Genomic DNA, 13,420 nt, shown 5'->3' with positions numbered 1-13,420 from the left:
TGAATTTGTCATTCTTGTAAGTGAGGGTTAAGTGTGTAGCCTTCATTCAGGCAGCTTTCTGGCAGGGTGCAGCAACAAAAGGGCAGGGGCTGTGCCACGTTTCACAATGCTCCATTCACCCAGAGAAAATGCTCTGCACTCTGCAATACTCAGCAAAAAGATTTTAAACCACAGAACCACTATGATTCTGAAACATAGACTTTTTAAAACCTCAATTCTGGCAACTGGCTCATATCTAATTGCACCTGAAAACTCAATATGTTAGATTATTTCATTACAATCATATATTCTTATAAATTTTGTTTTAGTCCTGTTATCAATATTTGAGTATTAACTATGTTTGTTTGGTTGTCTGTTTTACTCCTGATAATGTGTGAATCCCATACCTGGATATATATACTTAGTCTACACATCCCTGGTAATATTACAAAGGTCAAAACATAGGACTGTTATAAATAATTAGAAATGTTTTTTTAACTGTTTATGTGACAAACAAAAGATTATGTTAGAGTAAAATGCATTTTAAAAAAGAGAGTTGAAATAACCCAGTCATGTAGGCTGTTGAGGTGTATTAAACAACTGAGGGTTTTGGGCCTGTTTATGATTTCCTCTAACTGGACGAAAACGTTTGTTCCATCTGAGGAAAGGCAATCCCACAACATGATGCTGCCCCTACCATGTCTCAGAATCAGAATCAACTTTATTTGTCAAGTTTGAGGGTACAAACAAGGAATCTGACATCGGATTCTAACGCTCGCATCATGTCAAAAGCAGGCAGACAAGGAACAGTAAGCAGAACAGCAACTGTAATCTATAACAGTAAAGGGATAATTCAAGGGAAAAAGGTAAGAAAGGGGGTAGTATCTACAGGAGAGTTTTTTTTTTTCCTACAGCGGAATAGCTGGCTACCCTGACAGTACAATGTTCAGCAGAGTCACCGCCTGGGGACTGAAACTGGATTTACCATCTCATGGTGTTTTGTTGGTGTTGTGCTGTTTTGTTTTTGTGCCAAACTTACCATTTGGAATTGCTTGTCAAAAGTTGAAGTTTGCTCTTATAACATTGCCCCCCCCCCCATGGATTTGGGAGAATTTTGGCTTGGACTGGTTGTTTTCTCTGGGGGAAATAGCCTCTCTTTCAACCGTACACCTTAGTCAAGACATGTAGAGAATGCATGAGACTGTTGACACACATAGAACACAACCAGATCTGTTGTTCTATTATGCCGCTGGCTGCCAGGTCTCCCTCACAAAAGAGTTTTTTACCCTATGGGACTTCCTTGTTAAATAAAGGGTAAATAAAAGTTCATACCTAAAAAGACTAAATGCCTGCCCACTACCAAACAGTGGTTCAGCAAAGTATTAGTTCAAGTGTGTGCAGACTCTTGCTAAATTATTATAATTTACAAATGACACATGTATTACGTTGTATACGTTACATTAATGGATCAAATACTTCTGAAATTATTTTTCCGTGGCTCCTCTTTTTTTACATGAAAACTTGGCCTTTTAACAGGGGGTGTGTAGATTTTTTTATAGGCTCCAAAAAAAAAAATTCAGCAGCAAATTAATAATTTCCACATCTAATTATTTGTTTCATAATAAGTATAAATTGATTTCAGTCAATCAATCCGACTTTATCTAATGAGGACTTCTTACACAGCAAAGTGTAACACCAAGTAAGTCCACTTTGCAGCATTTAAAAACAGTCAGACACATAAAAATAGCTAAAACCACTCAATTTATATGGTTATATGCAATTTATTTACCCATTCATTTGATCATTTTATTCCAAGCCTTATTCGAATGATCACACATTCAAATAATTATTTGTTAGACTGTGGCACTTTTGACGCTGATATTCCAGTCTCCACGTTCTGTGATAAATCCGAACGCAAGTTTTTCTAAAAAGAAAAAAAAAAGAGAGAAAAACAGAAGTAAACAAAAACAAAGGGGTGAAAAAAAAAAAACTTAAGCGTGTCTTTTGTCCTGTTTCTGGACTACAAACTGAGAGTTCCCGCGGAAGTCCCGCCCTCCGCGGCCCCACTGTTGCGCTCGATGATGTAACCGCTTTCCAAATATAGCGTGTTGCTGATGGCCACGCGGCGCCCTCATTGGCCGCGGAGGCTGTCAGTCGCGGTGACGTCACCGCCGCCGTGTTATTATTGTAAACAGCCCGCCTGCTCTCTCCCGCCGACGCTGAGCTCTGTGCAGGAGCCGACTACTCCATCCAGCCCTTTGTTCGTGCAGTAAAAAAAAAAAAAAAAAAAAAAAAAAAAACACACACACTGTGCCGTGGAAGCGCAGCGATCTTCCGTGGAGACGGCGCGTCAAACCTCGGCGCAAAGTTACCCAATTCCATTATAATCGCGACATTATACAAAACAACCCACCAGGTTCTAATGAAAGAATAGCGTAGATAGGCGCCGCTGTGTTACGGGCATGTTTCGGCAGAACCTCCTGCGACCGGCTGCTGCGCGTATGTGTCACCAACACACTCGGGCTGACGCGAAAATGTCTTGTTGGTTCGTACGCTTGTCACAGAGACGTCGTTTAAACAGCGTAGTGTATTTCCCGGGCCATGTTTGGGGGTTGGCGGTCTAGTTACGCCGCCGTTGTCAATGGCTGCAAAATGACAAACTTCTCATTCTGAAAAAACACACGCACACACACACACACATGCACACAATGAATATCTCGGCCTGTTACTACACTATTCCGCCCCGTCACTTTCCACATCATAAAGAGACTTCAGACAGCCGATCAGATCTACTCTACCCACTCGAGAGGTCACGCAGCGCAAAAGTTGAAATTACTCAAGTGTCTTGTCTCCTCCGTACTTACTCGGTTGTCTGTTCCGGAGTCATCGCCCGCATCTCTCCCTCCTCACTCAGTCGCTGCCAGCCGGGCCACCCCTCACCTCGATGTTCCGCGCCCGGGCGAGGCAAGTTGACTGCGAGCTGCCATTCCCCGGCTAAGTGCAGTTTCAGCAAAGCTTCAAGGAAGTTGTTTCTTTTGTTCCAGTATTTTTTGGTTGCGTCAATGTTGCGAAAAGAGAGAGAGAGAGAGAGAGAGAGAGAGAGAGGGGGGGGGGGGGGGGTAGAGGGAGGAGGAGGAGGAGGAGGCGGAGCGGTGGATCCACGGAGCCGCCGTGAGGGAGGGAAAAAAAAAAGAAACGCACACATCTGAGCGCACCACAGCTATATCGAGAACCCCTTCCTCCAGATCCGCGATCAACTCGTCTCCACAGCTCGGCTCACGTGTTTTTGGGGTGTTGGATCAGCATCCCGTCCAGAGTGCGCGCAGTTCCCCGGGTCCAATAGGCTCTCCAAGATCAGCCTATATATGCTGGTCGGTGCGCCTGTGCGCCTAGTGGAAGGGGGGAGGGACAAGGGGTGGGTGGGGGGGGGGGGGGGGGGGTATAGGGTATTTGCATAGCGCGGACGAGTTACAGATCCCAATACACTGCCATTCAGTTCTTGCCCATCTTGCGTCGGCAAAACGAGAATGCGTGGTGCACCGTGCACGTACGCCTCTCTTCCACTTCAACTCCGCTGGTTCTCTGGGAAGGCGCAGGGCAGCAGCGAGGTACACGCACACAATCGCGCGCGCGCGCGCACACACGCACACACACACACACACGAATCATTGCTTGAGCGCACAAGAAAACAAGAGTTTAAATACAGCCTTTGCCCGTGGTCTTGTCAAAGGTTCATTCACAGATTCCAGAATGCAGCAAAAGTTTATACCTTCGCGATGAAGCGAGCGGAAACAGGAAGAAGAAGAAGAAGAAGAAGAAGAAGAAATATGCCAGAAGAATTTGGGCACCTGTAGTTTTTGGCGTCTCTAAAAACCAAGAGGACCTTGACGCAAACGCAACGATTATTAGTTAATGTACATCCAAGCAGACAGGTAGGCCACTCTTTGATGCGACGAACCCGCCACTCTTCTTGGAAGTGAAGGGCAAGGGAGGGAGGGGTCAGCTGAGACGGCTTACTATGCACAAATAGGATCCTGTTGGTTCGACGGATAAAAAGGTGAGCGCCGTTTCCTCGCTCTTACAGTAGCGTTGCGTCAGGAAGCTGCTGGTGTCAGTCAAGTCGCCATCACTATAGATAGGTACGCCCCATCTTTTTTCTCCCACCCCTCCACCCTCACCGCTACATGGCAGCGGCCGGGAGCGTTTTGGGTCCTTCACAACTTGCTCCTGGACGCGTCCTTCTAAACAGGCTGACATGAGCTCGCTTGCAGGGCTTCTACGTCGAGCCTCTGGGTAAAAGAATAAATAGATAAAAGGGAAGAGGAAGTACGCCGTACTTCATCTGCAAAGTTCAAGGCCTAGTGGCACACGGGCCTCTTTAAAGTTAAAAAAAAAATCTTTTTGAAAATAGGCTAAATTTGCTGAGTAACAGTTACAGTATTACAACAAGCTGCGCGGACAGAATGCGCAGAAGAGTCACAGGCAAGTTTAGTTTATCGTGTTGCAGAAGTATCTGATTATAAACAAGATACTTTCAATTATTGTAATGCATGATTTCTCTCTTCATCAACTTTGCGCGCAAAGAGAAGGGTGTCAAGGCTAAAGCGCGTACGCTCCACCGTGTCGCATTACGACGGACAAAAGCTGCCACTTTGTCTGTATGTTATTTTATAAGTCATTTACCTCTTGCTAGATTGCGTGTAGAAACTTGTAACGTTCCTTTAATACGCATGTCTTGATCCTGAGGTCGAACTGTAATATACGACACCCAATAATATAGACTGTTTTAGTTTAACAGGTGTAAAATACGCTCATCGCGAATCAAAGTTAATAATTCACAAATTTGTAATCAGAATTGAGGTCTACATTGAAGATTCAAGTGCAGTCTCAGTCTCACATCTTTTTTTTTTCTTCTCTTAGAATCACACACACACACACACACACACACACACACACACACACACACACACACACACACACACACACACACACACACACACACACACACACACACACACACACACACACCTGCATTTAAAATTTCCTCTCATGGATTCTTTCCTAAGCGCCGACCTGCTGTAAATGGGTTCTGACAGAGCCGGGCGAAAGTTTGTACAGAACCGAGAGTCTTGTCTGTCCTTATGTTTGGGGAGTGTCACCCTTGCAGTTCTACACGCAGCAGAATTTGAATATTTGCCCGATGTGTGGGCTGATGCAGAGTCAGAATGCAAAAGAAGAAACGGTAATCAGGCGCAATTATCTGATGGGCTGCGGTTCCCCGTAAAGGTCATCGATGAAAAACAAGAAAAGCTGCAAACTGGAGCGTCAAAAAAAAAAAAAAAAAAAAGTTGTGGAGAGGTGTTATGGGTTCTAAAATTAAATCTGTATAGACCAAATTGTGTCTTGTTTTGAATATTTAAAAAAAAAAATTACACGTGTTTTTTTTTTCTCCTTTTGCTTATTTGTTCCCCAAGGCAGAATTGCGTGGTGCGCATTTTGAACATATATATATTTTTTATCTACAAGGCGCTTCATTTATGTGGACCGACATGCTGTACCGTGCGTCAGCGATTTGGAGGAAGAAGCAAAGACTCTGCGCTTGTGCTAAAAAAGTTTCAACTTTTTTCAACAGTGTTTTGTTTGTTTGTTTGTATGTTTGCATGAAAAAAAAAACGTGTCCGAGCGCATCGTTGGAGCGCTGTGCGTTGCGTAAAAAAAGAGAAAAAGACAGGAAAAAATAATCAGACGTCCCTCCGCTTTTCTTTCACCTAATTTTGATATTTATAATACGAAGAGAGCCTGAAAGGTCATATTGTGTGGGAGGAATCTATCTGACTCACAACGAAAAACCTTTGTCTGTTTGCGTGTTTGTTTTTGTGCCTGCTTGTGTATGCCGTGTGAATAATAGCGCACTTCCCACAAGATCAGCATCTTGGTTTCTTTTCATGCAAGAAGTTTTCTTTTCACATCGCTGTTGACATGGCCCATGCAAATTTCGCACAAATTGCAATTAAAACTGTCAAACGTGTAATACCGGAGTTTCTAAGTGGATCGTGGTTAGATTTAGCCCGTGGCGCCACCGTGACGGCTGCAGGGAAGGGTAATACCCCTGTAAATTTGCTTGTCCCTCTCATCAGACAGTCGTATTTGAATAATAATTTCATAAATAGAAATATAGGATAGGGGAAGACAAGTCAAGAGTTGGAACCACATGCTGTCCTGGTCACACACTCTCAGTCCCTTGATGACAACACAGTAACTTAAAAAAGGAAAAGACTAGACGTCTAAAGCTCGTGGCACTGAGCTTTCTGCACTGCACTTACTAAATTCAATGCAAAATGCGGTCTGGATCTTAAAGGTCTCCTAGAACTGCACAACCCAGGTCACATTATGGCAAGCTTCTCGCTCATGTGAGCTACACTAAAGATGCACTGCCTGCATGGACTGCACTGTCGCTCTGATGATATCCTTGTCAACTCGGAACATGTTCCAAGATCAATGATGAACACTCAATTAACCTGATGGATAAAACGTCAGTGAGGTTATGGAAGGCAATGTATTTAGTCTCTCTCTCTCTCTCTCTCTCTCTCTCTCTCTCTCTCTATATATATATATATATATATATATATATATATATATATATATATATATACATACAACACAACACATTTCTTTTATTTAAAGTTAATGAGTTAATGTATTCATGTCCATAACTTGTGTTGTCTGTGGGCCTGAAGACAGTGGGTGAGGCCCTGCCTCTCCCAAAGCAAAGCACCCCGTGTCCAGAGCAGAAGTAGGTCATTCGAGGCTGCCGGTTGGTGAGTTGGAACGATGCTGCTTTCTTTCTCTCGCACACATGCACAAGGAGGAAAATCCCTGCCTTCGATTGAGGGGATAGTTAGAAGCCGTTTGACCCATTTATCCTCTTGGGTAAACTGTTGCAAACTCAGCCCGGAGCAGGTAGATGGGACGCTAAACCCGCCTCCTGCTGGGACCCCTTCGTTTTATAACTTTCAAAGAAGAAGGTGAAAGTTGCAGAAAGAGTTAGCTGATTTTGTAGTTTTTAGTTTTAATAGAGGAGACAATGAAAACAGCACATGAATACATGTGCACTAATGCCAGGGAATCTCTGGAAAGTTATTTCAACAGGGTTTCCAGATAGATAGAAAGCAACTGGAAATGTCAGAGTTTTATTATACTGTTATACGTGAGGTCGGTGATCAACATTCAGAAAAGGCTCTGTGTGAAGGTAACACAAAAAAGATAGGCATTCATCATAAATGATGGATGGGTAGTGGATTAGCTGAACTGAAAACAGGCCGTAAAACCAGGTTTACATAAATCAACATACAATTTATATAAATTATATGTGGATTTTGAGCTTTTTAAAATTAAATTGTAAATCCATAAGAGAAAAATAAATAGATAATCAGAGAGTTGTTCACATACATGGGTATGAAAGGGTTTCTTAATGGGTATGAAGTGGAACTATGAAGGGATATAAGGACAACATGTGAGTTCAAACTGGGGACTGGGCAAATTGACCTCAAGCCAATTGAATAAATAAATGCATTAATCTCTTGTCTCAATATAGTTGTTCTTCCACCTCTATTAAAGTTTCTAAAAACATATATGTACACAAGACGGGTGGGAGGAGAGCAAATTTAAAATGGTGGACCTTGCCTGCCTACATTTACCTGTTGCCACCACTGCATTAATGCGTTTAAACCACAGCAGAACCACTTTAAAGAGCAGTAACAACGACAGCGACAGCGACACGATACAGTTTATAGGTAAATGTTCTGCATGTTTGCTCACAGAAACGATGTCAAATGTCAACGTTTTTTTGTTATTTCACTTTAATGGAAAGCAGCATTTATCTGCTGCTCATTAGATACATTTTTTGCATAACCTATCTGACAAGAAATTAAACTCAAACACCTTCAATGTACGATGTCTGTATGGTCAAAATGTGTCCCAGAGGGACAATACCATTTATAAGTTACTGTTCAGCTGCTCTGTTCAGCCGGTCAACACAATGGGAATCAACAAGTAACCTTCCTACCCTGTCTAAACACAATTTCCACAGAAGAAAAAACGTACACATGGTGACTTACCACAGTGGTATACAAGTCCTTAAAAAAAATCACCTGCAAGATAAACATTATTAACATGCATGAAGATGTCCTCTATAAATCAGCTAAAAGAAGGCGCCCAGAGCCATCCGCTTAGTCGTGGTTTCCCTGTCCTCTCACTTGAGAGCGGCACTCGTAAGTGAGGGGAAAAGGAGAGGCTCCATTTGCATTTGTACAATATGCGTGCGCAAGGGTGATAAAAGGCGCAGAGAGAGAAAACACACGGAAGTGACCAAACACATCAACTGTTGGAGGGCTGGTGCCTCCTGAGTGAGGCCTATGACTAAGATCGGGAAAGAGTAGGAGTGTGCCTGTGCCAATGTTGCCATACCAATGCTGCGGAGAGAATGGGCTGATTGCGATTGGACGGGGGAACGATTTATAGAGGACCAAAAAACGAGACCCAGAATAGTGCTACGTGTGTGGAGTGGGATGCATTTCAGTAAACATTTACGTTTGAGTGAAGTGCCAAGAGTGTTATTCTAATGCCATGTGCAATATGCGCATAAATGCATTTCTGCGGTTGTGAATTATTAACTTATTGCACTCCAGAGACAGGCTGCATGACATGTGCTCTTTAGCAGTCCTACAGAGAGAGCCAGCAGTCATTCCAGTAAAACCCACCATGAAGTGAAGGGACTTAAAGATCATATTGGAGGACACTTAAAGGGGAAGTAAAGTCCTCTGCTTCCTCCTTTTCGGTTCCATCAGTGTGCTTACTTCGTAATGTTGCTGAAAGAAAGATACATTTTCATTCTTATCTGCTTCTTATCTGCTTCTTTTTGCTAGTTTTTGCCTTGCCAACTGTTTTCTTCATTGTGTGGATTTACTCCCTCACATCGTGATAAATCCTCTCTCCCATTCCCTTCCCGTCGGTCCTTTCGGCTCCTTTTTTTTGTCCCACACTACTGTACATGCTTCCCTTTTATACTGTTGAGTCAGTTCGCCGCTGACAGCAGGGAGTGATACAGAAAATTGAATCATCATGTATTAGCAACAAAGATTCTTCCACTATCAATATGCTCTAAGAGGGAAAGTGTTCGTGGTGGTTTAAGTGTTCAAGAGCAAGTGCTGAGCATGGCAAGACTATGTGCGGTGGAAAAATATCACTTCGCATTACACCCCTGAACACACCACCCCTACAGTAAAACATGGGGGTGGCAGCATCATGCAGATGCCCTTCTTTAGCAGGGACACGGAAGCTGGTAAGAGTTGATGAGAGGCTGGATGGAGCCAAATTCGGGGCGAGCCTTGAAGAAAACACTATAGGCTAGAGGTTTGTTAAAGAACAGTAGTGAACGAACAGCATCGTAAACACCAAAGAACCCATCAGACAGGTCAGGGACACCGCTATGGAGAAGCTTAAATCTGTGTGAGTGAATAAAATAGGATCTGAGTTTCCCAAACGTTTAACATCTCACAAAGCAATGCTCTGCCTGTCATCCAAAAATGGAGAGGGTGTCGATGCACGGTCGTCCATCTAAAGTGACAGGCCGGTCAAGAAGAGCATAATTCAGAAGAGAAGCAGAGGCAAATGGCTACTCTGTTGGATCTGCACGGCTCCACTGCTCAGGTGGGAGATAATCTGTCAACGGGACAACCAGTTGTGCACGCCACAAATCTGGCATTTATGAAAAACCGATGGTAGAAAGTAATCGTTAACAGGTAGCACCTAGAAGTCCTGTTTAGAGTTTGACCCAAGCCATGTAGGTGACGCAGCACATATGAGGAATAAGGTGCTCCGGACGGATAGGACACAATTTAAATTCTTTAGGCTACATGCAAAATGCAGTGTGTGGTGGTAAGCATGCGCTTACACACACAGTGGGAACAATCAAACATGGTAGTGGCAGCATCATGCTGCGGGAAAGCTTTTCTTTCGCAGAGACATAAAAGCTGTTCAGAGTTGATGAAGATGGATGTAGTTAAATACAGGGCTGTCATGGGCAGTAGTAAAGACATAAGCCAGCAGACATGCCGTTTTAAATGCACCAAAAAGGATTGACCCACGAGGGCATAATACAAATGCATTGCACACTTTTCCAATTTTTTGTTTGTGAAAAATGAGAAGTGTGTTATGTTTTACTTCCCACTTTCAGTGATCTATTACTTAAAAATTCATTTTTTTCCGGACATTAAAGTTATGTACAGTCATATTCAACGAAATGACATTAAGCATTCTGATGAGGCTCCTTTATCGGATTAAAAGTACATTTTCAAAATAGACATGTTTGATTTTTAACATTTCTGTGTTAATAATAAGTGCAATGTAATTTTCAAATCTTAAATGTCATGTTTTCATTAGCTGTAAGTGGAAAAAGTCATCATATACAACACAAATAAAGGTTTGAAAACTCCAGTCTGTGTGAAACAATCTGTATAACGTGTTTCACTTGATGTCCTGCGTTACTGAAAAAAAATGTATTTTTCAATAGTGTAATTTATTGAATATGACCACATGTTCAAAAACATGCCGCTCACTCTGTCCCTCTGGGTCGTTCCCCCTCAGGTTTGGGTCCTCTACCAGATCCTGGTAGCTTGAGAGTTCTGGACACAGTTTCATCTCTATATAGAACTGAGCTTTTCTGAACCGACGTCTCGGACGTTATTCCCGGGAATGTGCTGCAACCACTCTTTAAGTATATCCATATAGTAGATTTATACATAGACACACAGAGCAGTCCACACAGAGCTAGAGAGAAGGAGATGTGCATCACTCCAGCTGGATGCTGGTCCATAGGTTACTGCTTTCAGATGGCAGGCGTGCTGACAGCACAGTGTGGAGCACAGCACAGCCAAGTGGACAATAATGGAAGCACGAAGCCGTGCAGGTGTCCCTGCCACAAACTCAGTGTGTGACAGAACCTGTTTATTTGCGAAGACGGTGCCGTGTGTACACATGTTGTCATGCTGCCGTGCACGTAGCACGCTTTCATACGCTTCTGGAGGGCTCATGTGCTCATGTAGATTACGTGTTTATGTTGCCCCCCTGGTATTGATTCTCTTGCACTCTAGCTGCACTTTAGCAGCACTTATGCATGCTTCCCTGAAGACGGTAGCACCTGCAAATGGCAATACGGGAAGTATTCCTACAACAAAAAGCCTATATTCTCTCTGAAACTTGAAGATGCAATATTGGGAGTCTTACAGTTAAAAAAATAAAAAATAAAAAAGGGAAATTCAGTGCAGACCCTTTGTCTTTCTGGTTGTCTATCTTCATTTTTTCCAGCTCCTTATTTACAAATTGCTCGCTCTGTCTCCCTCTTATTCTCTCCCTTTAACTCACTGGAGGATGCTAACCCATCAGGTCCCTTGGCTCACCTCCATGGGATGATGTCATTTCAGATGACATCACCATGCAGTATATGTGTGTTTGTGCTGTGTGTATGAGTACGTGTAGCACTCCCACCCCTCCTCACCTCACACCCTCCCCATTTTACACACGCCTTCCCTCATCCAGCAGCTCTGCTTCTTTCCTTAGAGGAAGTTGCTGTTCGACACATGCCTGCTACACCCACCATCAGCCGAACTCAGGCTTGTAAGCACAAGTAGCCTGTGGTCAAGGAGATCGAGAGAGAAACGGATGGACTTTCAGGACGGCAAAAAACACGCGCGCAGACAGAAGAAGGAGGCGAAGCGGTGTTTAGAGCGGTCGTAGTGCTGAGAAGGTAGAGAAAGAGGTGTGGAGGTGTGGCAAGAGAGGGGATGGGTACTACAGAGGCGAGTCAGTTTAATTACACAACATTGCTGCTACTATAACACCACAAAGCCAAGGCATAAACTGTCATTAAGATAAAAAAGTAGCTCACGGAGGAGTGCCACAGACTGTCTGAATTCTTCTTGGCTCTATTGTCTGTTGTTAACACAGTTATATATAAGACTTAATGACCTGGTTCAGATTTCTGGTAAACAAACGCGTTTAAAGGACTAAAACAGCATTTTGGAGAACAGGCTTATTTGGGTTTTTTTTTATCTGTGATGTAATGTTGCATTGCTTTTGCACTGGTACGACGATATTTAATTGATCCAGAGGTATATTTTGAACTGGAAACATTCTACACGTTTTAGTTTTACTCTAATGTTTCCATGCATATATTATAGTGAAAGCTTCAGTGCTAAATCTAAATAGAAAGGTTTATTTTGGGCCTTACAAAATCAGGCTTACACACTGAACGGCCAGCCTATGGACTATCTATGAACATGCTGCTGCATTTTTTGTATTCAAAATACATCTTCTGTATACAAAGAACTATTGATACAGTGAAAATGGGAGGGCTGCATGTGGCCATGTAATGGTGCCAGATAAATACACACGAAAAAAGAGAAAAAGAGTGCACAAAGCTGCTGGAGTAACTGTGGGATGTCATAATTTTCAAAAAAGCTCCACTTGAAAACATAAAGATGGGTTTAAAAGACCTTTCACCCTGTAACCCATTTTCTGTTTCCACGTGAAAACAACACACAAACAGTGACAATGGCCTATTATGCATAAACACATTCTTTGTGGACAACACAAAGCTACAGTGTGAAGTTAGCTGGCTTTGCTTGAAATTCACAGTGGGTCATATTGTATTAAAACGTCTGCATAGGTCATAGTACATAACTTGCAGATGGCCTATCTACGTGAAAGACTAAAGGTACATTTACACCAAATGCGAACAAGGCGAATGGAAGTGAGTGATTTACATGTTAGAATAGAGCGAAGCAAAACTGCGAAATGACCAAAGCGAAATTTCGCTAGAGTTCAACAATCAGAATTTTCCTGTCAATTCACGTTGCATTAAAAGTGCTCCTCATCCATTTATTTAAGCACAAAAATTTATTTTATGTGTCACATATTTAGAGAGTACCATTTGGCTATATTTCTATTAAGCAATAATGAATTTACTGACCTATGATGGCTGCAGTTTGTGTCCCGGAGCGAGATCCGTCCAATAATGCGGGGCAGAAACTCCTCCTACAGGGTCCTGGAAAGACTGAAGTACCGCACTTACTGGCTTCAATGTTTGCAGACTGCTGCTCTTTTGCCAAAATAAAATACCAAATGCTGTGCTCTGTTTTGGGAACCCTGGGAACTCTCATGTGATTGGCTCAGGAACCAGGCAGTAAACACGTGCTACGCTCTGAACCAAAGTAGTTCCAGACCATACCTCTAGCTATGTAAGGTGAAAAACTTGACTAAGACATTGTTTATAGGGAATGTTACATCCAACCTGGGTGACAAATGAGAATGATTTAGGTTGATTTTACAATAAATATGTTAGTTATTGCCCTTTTAAAGTTCAACTCACCCCAAAATAAATCTC

The sequence above is a fragment of the Fundulus heteroclitus genome, chromosome 7, assembly GCF_011125445.2.
Source record: "Fundulus heteroclitus isolate FHET01 chromosome 7, MU-UCD_Fhet_4.1, whole genome shotgun sequence".
Lineage (NCBI taxonomy): Eukaryota > Metazoa > Chordata > Actinopteri > Cyprinodontiformes > Fundulidae > Fundulus > Fundulus heteroclitus.
Note: the sequence above shows the minus strand (reverse complement) of the source record.